Source organism: Vulpes vulpes, chromosome 2 (genome assembly GCF_048418805.1).
Source record: "Vulpes vulpes isolate BD-2025 chromosome 2, VulVul3, whole genome shotgun sequence".
Classification (NCBI taxonomy): Eukaryota; Metazoa; Chordata; class Mammalia; order Carnivora; family Canidae; genus Vulpes; species Vulpes vulpes.
The window spans coordinates 137,703,899-137,716,846 of NC_132781.1; positions in this window are offsets into that span (position 1 = coordinate 137,703,899).

Consider the following 12,948-nt stretch of genomic DNA (forward strand, 5'->3'; position numbering starts at 1 on the left):
CCACTGCTCCAAAAGGGTGAGGGATTTCCCCCTCTTGCCCTTTGGAGGGATCCTTTCCTCCTTCTTTCTCTTTTCAGCCCTTGGGTGGTCTCACCCTGCCACTCCCCAGACAACTGAAGATCTCTGGTGAGAGTGGCTCCCAGGTGTGGTCTGAGGTCTCATGGTGAGCAGATTGGACTGTCCCTGCCTGTGAGGGTGAAGGACCCCTTCCCTCCCACTCCATTCCTCCCAAGGCCTCTGTCCTCCAGTGTGTGGCTTCCTTGGCGGCAGCAGTCTGTCCAAGGTGAATCTGCACACATCCCAGACTCCATTGGAACCCTTTCCTGATGCTGGCTGCCTTTCAGCCACTCTGCTTCTGTAGAGCCCCACCTTTTCTCCTTTGTTCCACAGATCCAGCTGCCATCCTGATCTCTTGGCAAAATATGTTCCTAAGTGTCTGAGTGCTGAGTGTCCCCCTCCTTTTTCAGACCTGGTTTGCTCAATGGTACTCACTTCCCTGTTGTAGGGGACATACCAGCAGGGATTCCAGTTACCATCTACCATGACCTTCCGCTGGTGGGCTGCCCTAGGAAGAGTCAGTTGCCCTGCAAAAGGTCCTTTCTCAGTCAGTGGGGTGCCCTGACTGAAATTGTGACCACTGGTTGGAGCTCCGTTCCCTTTAGTGCAACACCCCTTTGAGAATCAATAGCTGATCTTTCCCATGTTGGGACAAACCCCCTCTGTTCCTTTGGACTTGTTCTTGGGCTGTATTCTTTTTTTTTTTTTTTTTTAAGATTTTATTTATTTATTCATGAGAGACACAGAGAGAGGCAGAGACACAGGCAGTCTTCATGCAAGGAGACTAATGTGGGACTCGATCCTGGGACTCCAGGATCATGCTTTGGGCCGAAGGGAATTGCTCAACCACTGAACCACCCAGCCATTCCTCTTGGGCTGTATTCTTAAAAAGGAACAAATCTCACACTACACACACACACACACACACACACACACACACACACACACACACACCGCTGCCTAAGGCCTAAGGAAAAATGTCTCATTTTTTTATGTTACGTTTCCTGGCCCCAGTACAAAGTCCTAGATCAAAAAACAAACAAACAAACAAACAAACAAACAAACAAACAAAAAGTCCCAGATCAAGAGATATGGCCTCTCCGTGGAACTCTTTTTTTGTAATACAAATACAAGAAAATGTCCATCATTCGATTTCAACTGGCTTCCTGCCTTTGGGACCGTGCAACACAAAAGATGGTTTTCTTGGGAAGAAACCTAGTCAGGAGTCAGGGCTATTCTGGTTTCTTCCCTTCTTAGGATCCCAGGCTTCAAAACTTGTTCTCCTACTTATTGGTCCTCCCTCTTTAATTCTCTTTGTTAAATGTGTCTCTTCTAGAATCCAACAGCTTCACATAGGAATGATGATTCAGTGGACTCCTGACCAGATGACTAGAGGATCTCCTCCCCCTAAAGACTGTGGACCTCACCACCAAGGAATTTCACTCAAATCACCTACCAGCACATTAATATAATATCATGCTCTGTCTACAACTGTGCAGAACCCCTGATGGACCCACAAATTAGGTAAGGACAGTATGCTCCCCTCTTCCCCGGGGAGGGAAGCCCCATCCAGCATTGCCCCATCCAGCATTTCAGCAGCTCTAAAAATGAGACCTCTGCTCAAATGCCAAAGATTTGCCATTGTTATCTGTCAGGTGGGTATGTAGAGGCTGATTTTAGGCAACAGGCTTGAGCAGTGGAAAGCTGAGTGAAAAGAAAAAAGAAAAAAAGAAAGCTGAGTGAGGCAAAGGGCCCACAGGGACGATGAGCTGAATGCAAACAGGTTCATCAGACAACCCTCCTCAATATATCCACAGGCCCTAGCTGACCAATGGGCTACTTATAACCGGGCACAGGTACCCAAAGGGGAAATTCCATATGCCTTCCCCTCCCCTCCCTTAGCTATAGCCTCCTCCACTGCTTCCTGGCAGACAATCTCTCTTTTGCTGTCCTGCCTGCTGCACTGTTGAAGTGTACTTGGTAAACTTCTCTCTTGTTCTGCCTTGGGTGGATTCTTTTACTGCCTGTGCCACCTGCTTACACCAGACCAGGCTGCCCTACATAGGACAGAGCTGGAATATGACTCTAAGGAGTCTGACTTGGGTGCTTCTGTGCCAGGGCAGTCTTGGACTGTGGGACAGCATGGTCTGAGCCTGAAAAGACTCAGGATGGTGTGGTGCTCAGGGTGGTGGGAATAGGGAACGGGGGCACCTTTCCAGAGTCCATCCCCCTGCTCACTCCCCATCTGGAACTGGTATGTCCTGGTGTCCTTATTTCTTGGGACTATCGCATGGTGATGGTGAGGCAGAAAGTCAGGTATGCAGGAGTGACCTGGCCACCCCTCCTCTCTGTCCTGCCTTCCCAGGTAACTCTTCCTGAGAACATCCCACTGGAGTACAGAGTAGAGTAAGGGCTGCTGTGACAGAAGAGTTCCAGGTGGAAAGGATTTTCAGATCTTTTGAGCCAACTCTTCTGTTTTATAGAGGGGATTCTGAGGTATAGAACAGGGGAAAAACTAGCCTGTATGTGAAGGGGATGAGCAGAGTTACAGAAACAGATCAAGAGTATAAAACAGAGAAAGAGTTTGTAGAATTCCAAGAATATCTCTATGAGACACACTGAGTTTGAGGGCCTGAGCGTGGAATAATGGGATGGAGGAAGGGAATGTCTGAGGTTTTCTACCTTATAACCCCTTCCTACATTCACTGCTTCCAGCCTCCTAATGATTCCAGCCCTGGGAGGCCTGAATGCAGCAATGCCCCACCCTGTACTTGCAGCTGAACCAGATTCCCTTCCTGCCTGGGCACCCTGCGGTGAACCTGAGGTCTGGCAGCCAGTAGTAAAGGCAGGACAACAAGGCTGTGACCTAACAAGATTGAGGGGTTTTCTTGGGGAGAGGTATTAACTGTAGGACAGGGGGTGCCTGGGTGGCTCAGTCTGTTAAGCATCTGACTCTGGATGTCAGCTTAAGTCACAATTCAAGAGTTGTGAGATATGGCCCCTCCTAGGGCCCATGCTAGGCATGGAACCTATTTAAGATTCTCACTCTCCCTAACTCTGTCTCTAAAAATAATGAATGAATGAATCAATGAATGAATATATAAATGGAGGGCAGGATATTTGTTCACTGTTACAATCCCAGTACATGTACAGTGTCTGGACATAGTACTCCAATATTTATTGAAAGAAGAAATGGTTGAGAGGCACCTGTTGCTGTTGGAAGCAGAAGACACAGAGGTGGGGGCCCTTGGGTCCAGGAAGAGAAAGTGAGAAAGAGCTGTAATCCTGGGGTGGTGAGAAGGCCCATGTCGAGGAGCAAATTCTTCCTGGTTGAAGAGGGACCCTGGGAAGAGAAGGCCCATGTCGAGGAGCAAATTCTTCCTGGTTGAAGAGGGACCCTGGGAATCCCAGTTCCCAGCTACTTCTCCCTGCAGCTTCCAGGTTAGCTCTCATTCCCAGTGGTGGCATGTGACATGGCCCCTTTATGCTGGGAGCGTGACCCTTGTCCCCTTTTGTCTACAAAGGGGATGCTGACCTGGCTTGCAACTTCCTGAGGGGGGAGAGGTGTGTGGAGGCCCCGGAGCAGGTGAGGACCGATGCCCCAGAGGATGCTAGGTGAGGGTGGAGGGCTGCGGCCCTTGATCCCTTCTGCCTTGGAGAAGAATCCTCAGGAAGAGGAGGGCTGGAGAAATCAAAGTATTTCTTCCTTCCTTTCAGAAAACAAAGAAAGAGGGCAGCCCCGGTGGCTCAGCGGTTTAGCGGCTTTCAGCCCAGGGCGTGATCCTGGAGACCTGGGATCGGGATCAGGACCGAGTCCCATGTCAGGCTCCCTGAATGGAGCCTGCTTCTCCCTCTGCCTGTGTCTCTGCTTCTCCCTCCCTCTCTCTCATAAATAAATAAATAAATAAATAAATAAATAAATAAATAAATAAATAAATAAAATCTTAAAAAACAACAACAAAGAAAGAGACCTTGTCCCTCTAGCTATCTAAAACGAAGAGATAACTTCTTTCCAAAACAAGTTCATTAGCATTTAAATGTGCACAAATCTCTCCATCTTAAAAAAACCCAAACTCTCCCTTCCTTTTCAGCTACAGCTCCCACTCCAGTCTCCCACTCTAGTCTGGCTTCTGAGAAATGGTTCTCTCCAAGGTTGCCACTGGTCCTGTCACACAGCCCAAGGCCTTGTCAATCCCTTCCTTGCTGGATGGCACAAGCTCTTGCTGGCCTCCCTCAATGCTCTTGGCTTTCACGACCTTACTTAGCTTCTACTAGTTCTCATCCTACTGGGCTGGGCTGTCCTTAGACCCTAACTTCTTTCTTTCTTTCTTTCTTTCTTTCTTTCTTTCTTTCTTTCCTTCCTTCCTTCCTTCCTTCCTTCCTTCCTTCTTTCTTTTCTTTTCTTTTCCTTTCCTTTCCTTTCCTTTCCTTTCCTTTCCTTTCCTTTCCTTTCCTTTCCTTTCCTTTCCTTTCTTTTCTTTTCTTTTCTTTTCTTTTCTTTTCTTTTCTTTTCTTTTTTCTTTTCAAGATTTTTTTTTCCCCAAGTAATCTGCACACAACGTAGAGGTCAAACTCACAACCCCGAGATCAAGTGTTGCATGCTCTACTGACTGAGCCAGCCAGGCACCAGAGCACTTCCCTCCACTACCAGGAGCATGACAGCTCTGCTCAGGTCCTTGGGGCCTCTGCTCTCTGAAGGCTCTCCCATTGCAGCTCTCTTGTTGGTGACTTCAGTCCCCCAGCAGAAGTCAGGCTCCCAGCTCCATCTCCAGCAGCTTTAGACCAAGGGCCTCTCAATCTCTCCACTTGGGTGAATCACAGGTAGCATCGATCCCCAAACTGAACCCACCATCACTGCTTTCAAACTCCTCTAGTCTCCTCTAGTCTCCCTGCCTCACAGGGGAAATCATCTGGAGTACACAATCCTTCACTTTTTTTCTCTCATCTTTCACACCCCACCAGTTGCTAAAGCCCCATGCTTTACCTCCCACATCTCTGGTGGTCCCATCTCTGGTGGTCCCATCTCTGGTGGTCCCACTTTCCTCTCACCACTACCACTCCCTCTTCTGGCATTGGCAGCAGCTTCCTGGTTAGTCTCCCAGTAACTTCTTTGGTTGGGCACCCACCCTTTCTCCAGGGCGCAGCCAGTGTGACCTTAAAACAATGCCCATATTAGGATGTCACCTGTTCTACCCTACCCTTCAAAGGCTTCTGAGAGCCCTTAGCTTGTCTCTTTGTGTGTTTGTTTGTGTATTTTTAAAATTTTTTTTTTTAATTTTTTATTTATTTATGATAGTCACAGAGAGAGAGAGAGAGGCAGAGACACAGGCGGAGGGAGAAGCAGGCTCCATGCACCGGGAGCCTGATGTGGGATTCGATCCCGGGTCTCCAGGATCGCGCCCTGGGCCAAAGGCAGGCGCCAAACCGCTGCGCCACCCAGGGATCCCTGTTTGTGTATTTTTAATAATTTCTACACCCAATGTGGGGCTTGAACTCATTACCTTGAAATCAAGAGTCCCATGCTAGCCAGTCTGGCACTCCTCCCAGACTCTTTAGGATAGAGGGCTGACCAAGGCTGCTTTAGCAGACCTGCAGCCTGCTACCTCCTGAGTTCCAACTCTCCTGGCCTTTCAATTCCTCAAAGATGTTCAAAGATGCCAGTATCATCTCTGTAAGGCTCAGTTCTTTGCTGGGATGCATCCTCTCTCTGCCACTCTATCCAGAAAACTACTCCTTGCACACGCTTAGAGAGCCCTTGAATCCCTAGATTGGGTTGTAGACTCCCCAAAGCTCCCTGTGCTTCCCCATTTATGAACATTTATGCACTTGTAATTCTTCGACAGTTGGCTTCTCTGCTAGTCTGTGAGCAACATCAACCAGCACCTCAAGCACCTGTACTATTCTGAGCTACATTCTAGGACACAGTGGATACCTAATCAATGATTATTTGTGGAAGAAATGAGAGTTCTGCCCTGGTAGTCAAGGGGTGGTGGCTATAGAGATAGACGAGTACCTGAGGCTCCAGCTCTCAATCTCCTCAGAGCCAATAACTGTGGCAGAAAACCCAGATGGGAGTCAATTGGTCTGAGGACTACTCGAAGAAGAAATCCCTTTGCAGAGTTTGTGAGGACACAGTTGCTGAGTTACCCACTTCTTTGGTCTCCTAGATGGTGAGCCCCCACCATCCCTGGTACTAGAACAAATAGGTTGCTGGCTTCTTTAAAGAATATGCTCTCAGGGCACCTGGGTGGCTCAGTGGTTGAGCATCTGCCTTTGGCTCAAGTCATGATCCTGAGTCTGGGGATCAAGTCCTGCATTGGGCTTTCCTGCAAGGAGCCTGCTTCTCCCTCTGTCTGTGTATCTGCCTCTCTTTGTGTGTCTCTCATGAATAAATAAATAAAATCTAAAAAAAAACCCAATATGAGATCTCATTCCTCATAATCAAGGTAGGGCCACCCAACTCCTCACCAGTGCTTCACCACAACCTGTATAGGGGAGATGACTTGGGACTCCATCTGGGCTAGGTCCTCCTGGGGGTAGACAGGGGTGCTTGTCCCCCTTCAATGAGTGAAGGATGCCAAATAGGACCCAGTCAGAAAGAACCAGAGTCCTGGCTTGAGACCTCAGGAGTGGTTCGGGACCCAAACACTGTGGCCCCAGTTTGGGGAACTGAGGAAGGTAGATGCGTTAGAGGCCTCATAGCTCGGAGACTACTATTAGGAAGACTGAGGCTAGAGACATCAAGTCTTCATTCAAACACTACTTTCCCTGAGAAACCCCCAAACTTCTCCAGTGTTCTGTCCCATCTCTCTATCCATGCCTCTGTAGAATAAGAAAAAAAAAAAAAAGCTACTACTTTTTCTGCTTAAAAAAAAGTTATAAAATGTTAATCACCTCAGGGCTCTTGAGTGGCTCAGTTGGGAAAGCGTCTGCCTTCCACTCAGGTCATGATCTCAGGGTCCTGGGATCGGGCCCTGTGTTGGGCTCCCTACTCACTGAGGAGCCTGCTTCAATTTTCCCCCACCTCATGCTATCTCTGTCTCTCTCTCTCAAATAAAATGTTTTTAGAAAAATAAAATGTTAACTCTAGAGCAGTGGTTTTCAAAAATTTGAACATATCAGAATCACTAGAGGGTGTGGGCTGCTGGGCACCCCTTCCAGGGTTTTGGATTCTGTAGGTCTGAGCGGGAGTATAAAGGAATGTGCATTTCTAACAATTTCCCAGATGGTGCTGCTGCTGCTGCTGCTGCTGCTGCTGCTGCTGCTGCTGCTGCTGATTAGGGAACTACACTTTGAGAAACACTGCTCTACAAAAACAGATAATTGTTTCTTTCTTCTGGGTAGGGCTCAGGTGTCATAGCCCTCCAATATCAAATGGTTTGGTCCCTGGAGACATTCAAGATATTCCTGAAGAGCACCTCCCTCTTGTGTTCTTCCTCAGCTGTGGGTAAGGTTCCCCAGAAGCTGGAGTCTTCCTCCCTGTATACCCAGTCTGCTTCCTTTGGGGTGCATCCCCTTCCATGCACTCTCACTTTCCTTCTCCAAAGCTCTATGCTGCTGTCACCAATATAGTGAGACCTGGGAGAAGAAAAGGGGAAGACAAAAAAGGTTCCTGTGAGGAGAACAGACAGTAGCCCACTCCTGGGAGTCTCCAGCAGCTGCTGGGTTCCAGTGAAGGTCCTGCCCCTAATTTGCTATGTGACCTCAATGGAGTCACTAACCTCTTCTGAGTCTGTATTCCCATCTGCAGAGTGACAGGAAACCTTCTCTTGCACATATCCTGCCTCCCAGAGCTGATGGGAAGGACCAAATTCTTATTCTTATTCTTATTCTTATTCTTATTCTTATTCTTATTCTTATTCTTATTCTTATTCTTATTCTTATTATTATTAATTTATTTATGATAGTCACAGAGAGAGAGAGAGAGAGAGAGAGAGGCAGAGACATAGGCAGAGGGAGAAGCAGGCTCCATGCACCGGGAGCCCGACGTGGGACTCGATCCCGGGTCTCCAGGATCGCGCCCTGGGCCAAAGGCAGGCGCCAAACCGCTGCGCCACCCAGGGATCCCCCAAATTCTTGACATTGACTTGGAAAGAGTAAACCTTAACACAGGTTGCACTTTAAGAGGCTTTATCACTTAAAGGTAAATTTGAAAGCCACTTTCCCACACCTCTACCCATCCCCCTTTCTGAACAGATGTTTCTGTTTGTGTCTATTGTCTGCATCAAGGTGGCAGAATTAGCTATTGTATATGATTAATAGCCTATTAAAAAAGAAATGATTTAAAAAAAAAGAAATGGGGATCCCTGGGTGGCGCAGCGGTTTGGCGCCTGCCTTTAGCCCAGGGCGCGATCCTGGAGACCCGGGATCGAATCCCACATCGGGCTCCCGGTGCATGGAGCCTGCTTCTTCCTCCACCTGTGTCTCTGCCTCTCTGTCTCTCTCTGTGACTATCATAAATAAATAAAAATTAAAAAAAAATAAAAAAATAAAAAAAAAGAAATGATTTGGGGCGTTTTGGAGGCTCAGTGGGTTAAGCATCTGACTTAAGCTTGGGTCATGATCTGGGGTCCTGGGATCCAGCTGCACATCCAGCCAGCCTGGGTTGGGCTCTGTGCTCAGCAAGGCATCCGTCTGCTTTCCCTCACCAGAACTGTGAGAAATACATTTCTGTTGTTTAGAAGCCACTCAGTTTTGGTATTTTGTTATAGCAGCTTGAATGGACTAAGACCCTTCTGAAAATGCTTTCTTCTTCCTGTACATTCTTTCATCTTTCACTACTCTAAAACAGACCAAGCACCACAGGGCTACAAAGACAAATATGGGCATATCCCTACCTTCAGGTGAGCAAATGAGGCTACCAAAGCTCAGTTTTTTTTTTTAAGATTTTAATTTTATTTATTTATTCATGAGAGACACAGAGAGAGACAGAGACAGAGACAGAGAGACAGAGACAGAGACACAGGCAGAGGGAGAAGCAGGCTGCATGCATCCCAGGTCTCCAGGATTACACCGTGGGCCGAAGGCGGCGCTAAACTGCTGAGCTGCCAGGGCTGCTCTATTATTATTATTATTTTTTTAAGGGCTGCTCTATTTTAAAGATCTTTGATTATTATTTTCCCTGTGGGTTCTGAATTTGGGAGTTTTTACCTACCAAAAATAATGAACTTAGTAAAAGAATGGAGAAGGATATGCATTTTGAAATACTGTTCACAGGCCCCCAGTAGTGTATTTGAGTTCAAGGATTTCTGGTCACAAGAAGTCTTTTTGGGTCAGTCAGGTTGGCTGTTCAGCCCACCTTTTTGGGTAAGGGGATGGGTTATTACATTTGTTTAAGGTATGTATCTTGGAAGAGTTTCAACAAAAGTATTTCTTTTGGAACATTTTCCAGCACTGAGTTTTTTTTTTTTATGATTTTATTTATTCATTAGAGACACAGAGAGAGAGGCAGAGACATAGGCAGAGGGAGAAGCAGGCTCCCTGCAAGGAGCCCAATGTGGTACTCTATCCTGGGATCCTGGGATCACGACGTCAGCTGGAGGCGGATGCTCAACCGCTGAGCCACCCAGGCATCCTGAGAATTTTTTTTTTCAGGTTTGTTGATTTATTTTAGAAAAAGAGAGAGGGGGAGAGAGTGCAAGCAGAGGAGGAGCAGAGAGAGAGGGATAAGTGGACTCTGGGCTGAACGTAAGCCCAATGCGGGGCTTGATCTCATGGCCCTGAGATCATGACCTGAGCCAAAAGCAGGAGTCTGAAGCGTGGCAGACAGAGCCACTCAGGCACCCTCAATGTTGAGATTTTTTTTTTAGGTTTATTTATTTATTTATTTATTTATTTATTTATTTATTTATTTATTTATGAGAAACACAGAGAGAGGCAGAGACACAGGCAGAGGGAGGAGAAGCAGACTCCTTGCAGGAGCCCAATGTGGGTCTCCATCCCGGAAGTCCAGGATCACATCCTGAGCCAAAGGCAGATGCCTAACCACTGAGCCATCCAGGCATCCCAACATTGAGATGTTTGATCCATTTGTTCTATAGGTAACATACAGGCTTCAATTGTTCACTACGTATTAACTGGTTTATCTTTTGCTCCTCCAAAGAGTGACTGTAAGCATCTTAGAGGCAGGGTCCTTTTTTTCTCAGATTCCTAAGGCTCTATGTTGTATTTGGAAGAGATTAAATGTCTGATGGACTTATACCTTAGAGAGAGAAATATGGAATGCTGAAGAGTTTGGAGGACAATCCTTAGACTTACTGCTCCCCTCCCACCTCCAAGTTCAGGATATGGTATAACTTTACATCTCTAAGGTCTCTAAGATGATAGTAGAGATGAATCTTAGGTTAAAAATGTTAAATCTGGGGGGAATCTGGGTGGTTTACTGGTTGAGCATCTGCCTTTGGCTCAGGTCGTGATCCCAGGGTCCTGGGATCAAGTCCCTGCATCAGGCTCCCTGCATGGAGCCTGCTTCTCCCTCTGCCTATGTCTCTGCTTCTCTCTCTCTGTCTCTCATGAATAAATAAATAAAATCTTAAAAAAAAAAGTTGAGTCTGGGGAAGGGAGAAAAAAATGTGAAGTTTAAAATTGGGGCTGAGATAGTTCTTTGAGAAGTCTATAATAATAAATGAACTATCTGCTAAGGCAGGGGCCCAGATGGGTGAAAGATGAAGAGTTTGGGCTGGGGCACCTGGATGGCTCAGTTGGTTGGGCATCTGCCTTTGGCTCAGGTAATGATCCCAGGGTTCTGGGATCAAGCCCCAAGTTGGGCTCCCTGCTCACTGGGGTGTCTACTTCTCCTTCTGCCCCATCCCTTGCTCTTGCTTTCTCTCCCTTTCTCAAATAAATAAAGTCTTAAAAATAGAATTAAAAAAGAATTTGGGCTTATGGTCCAGCTTACAGGTAATCACTTCAAACAGTAGGTCTATAATCAGGGAGGACACAAAAAATTAGAGCAGAGTCACAGACTCTGTCCAGCTCAGAATTCTGTCAGTTGTCCTAAGTTTCACTCATCTGTCTAGATCCCAGACAGGCTTCCTAGATCTGCCCCAATTTGTTTACAAGCATCCATTTAGATAGTTCTAAAGTACTTATGAACCAGAGGAGATGTGTGGCCTTTCCTTTTACTTCCTAGCTTCTTTCTTGTTTTCTCATGAAAAGAGACAGGGGATAAATAACCTTAAGTCAGGAGCTCCTATACAGCCCTAGGACAAATTTCCTGTTAAGGAGAGGACCTAATAATTCAAATGTTACTTCAACTGGAAAACATCAAACACATAGCAGTATTTGAAGAACCCATTATTACTAACTCACAACACCCTGTCAGATGACATGTCACATTTTTTTTGTTGTTGCTGGGAAAGTAATCTGGTTTTTAATGGGCCACTGAATGTCACAGCTGGCAGGTTTCCTGGGCAGGGGTTTTTCCAAACTACAGCTGAGAGTGTGGTGCCTGAGAATGTGAGCCTTGATGTCTGACAGCTTGGGTTCCTACACTTGTTCTGCCAGGTATTTGACCTCGGATGAGTGACTCAACCTCTCTAAGCCTCTGTTTTATGATCTGTAAAATGGGGTAAATAACTCAGACTCTACCTCTTAGGGTCCTGAGATGTGAATAAGATAAAGCAAGTAAAAGTGTACTTTTAGAATATATGAGTTGACTAAAGAAACCTGTGCATACATAAGAATTCCAGCACCCCACAGCAAATCCTTGGCTTCCTGGGAATCAACAGCCCACAATTTGGGAGCCATGTAATGTTTGTCCAATATCCTCAGAGTAGAGAAGAGGAAAAAAAAGGCCCAGGGAGGGTACATGACCCTCCCAAGGTTACACAGAAAGTTGGGGGTACAGCCCGGTTTAGGACTTGGGTTTCAGAATATTTTTCTGTGAGTTTGCAATATGCCTCCCCAGACATCCTCCCCTCGGGGTAGAGCCACCAGAGTAATACCAAAGCATGTGTGCCTGGGGAGTCAGGAACTTTGTTACTAGGCAGTAGTGATGGGCTGGAAGGGTTAGGCTGTCAGGAAGTTGTTTGGACAGAGTTGTAAAGTAGTCAAAACTACTATAAATTGAATTTACCGAATCACTTGATAAATGGGACTGAAAAATAGGAGCATGAAATAATAAGGTTTGTACTCTGCTTACCCTTCTTTCAAGCATTTCAAAAATAATACAGTTCACACAGGTCTTAAAGTCTCAAAGTCCTTCCTCTTCTGAGTAAATTTGCATCCACTGACTGCAACCCAATTCCATAAGGTTTTTGTTTCCTAACTGGTAGGTTTTCTCCTCCACGCTGTTTTGGGAAACAAAAGAGTTTGTAAAGTGTTTCCAGAGCCTGGGATGCACAATTAACTGGAGGGTGAAGGACTGGAAGATGAAGGCTGAGGAGAGGCCAGGTGAGTAATTAACAGCTGGCTTAAATATCCTGTTTCCAAATACCTTTGAACCCCAGGACACATAATTGCTGAGTTATTTAAGGTGATTCAGTGAATCCTTTGTGAAGGTCTCTAGTAAAATAGTTTGGGCATGATTTCCTACTATGTCTTTCAGTAAAATGAAAAAGGTACATCACATGATCTCCATTACTTCTTAGTTTGTGAACATTCTATAAGTCTCTTTGCTTTCGAGTAGGGACAGAAGCCACCCAGAATTCTTGACAACATACAGTTGAAGAACTTTGATCTCCAGGCTACTGTGTGAATCCTACAGCTACTTGGCTAAGTCCCCAAGGCAGGTCAAATTCTAGGAGTGGCATTGATGTCGTTTTAGGGGAGGGACTGTCGGTGGGTTAAGAATGTCCTGGAACAGCCTCAGTATAAAGTAGCAAACCATTTTCTGGCAAAGACAGACTGAAGTGGGGAAAGGCAACTCAGTTTTATTTCAACTTATTTTAG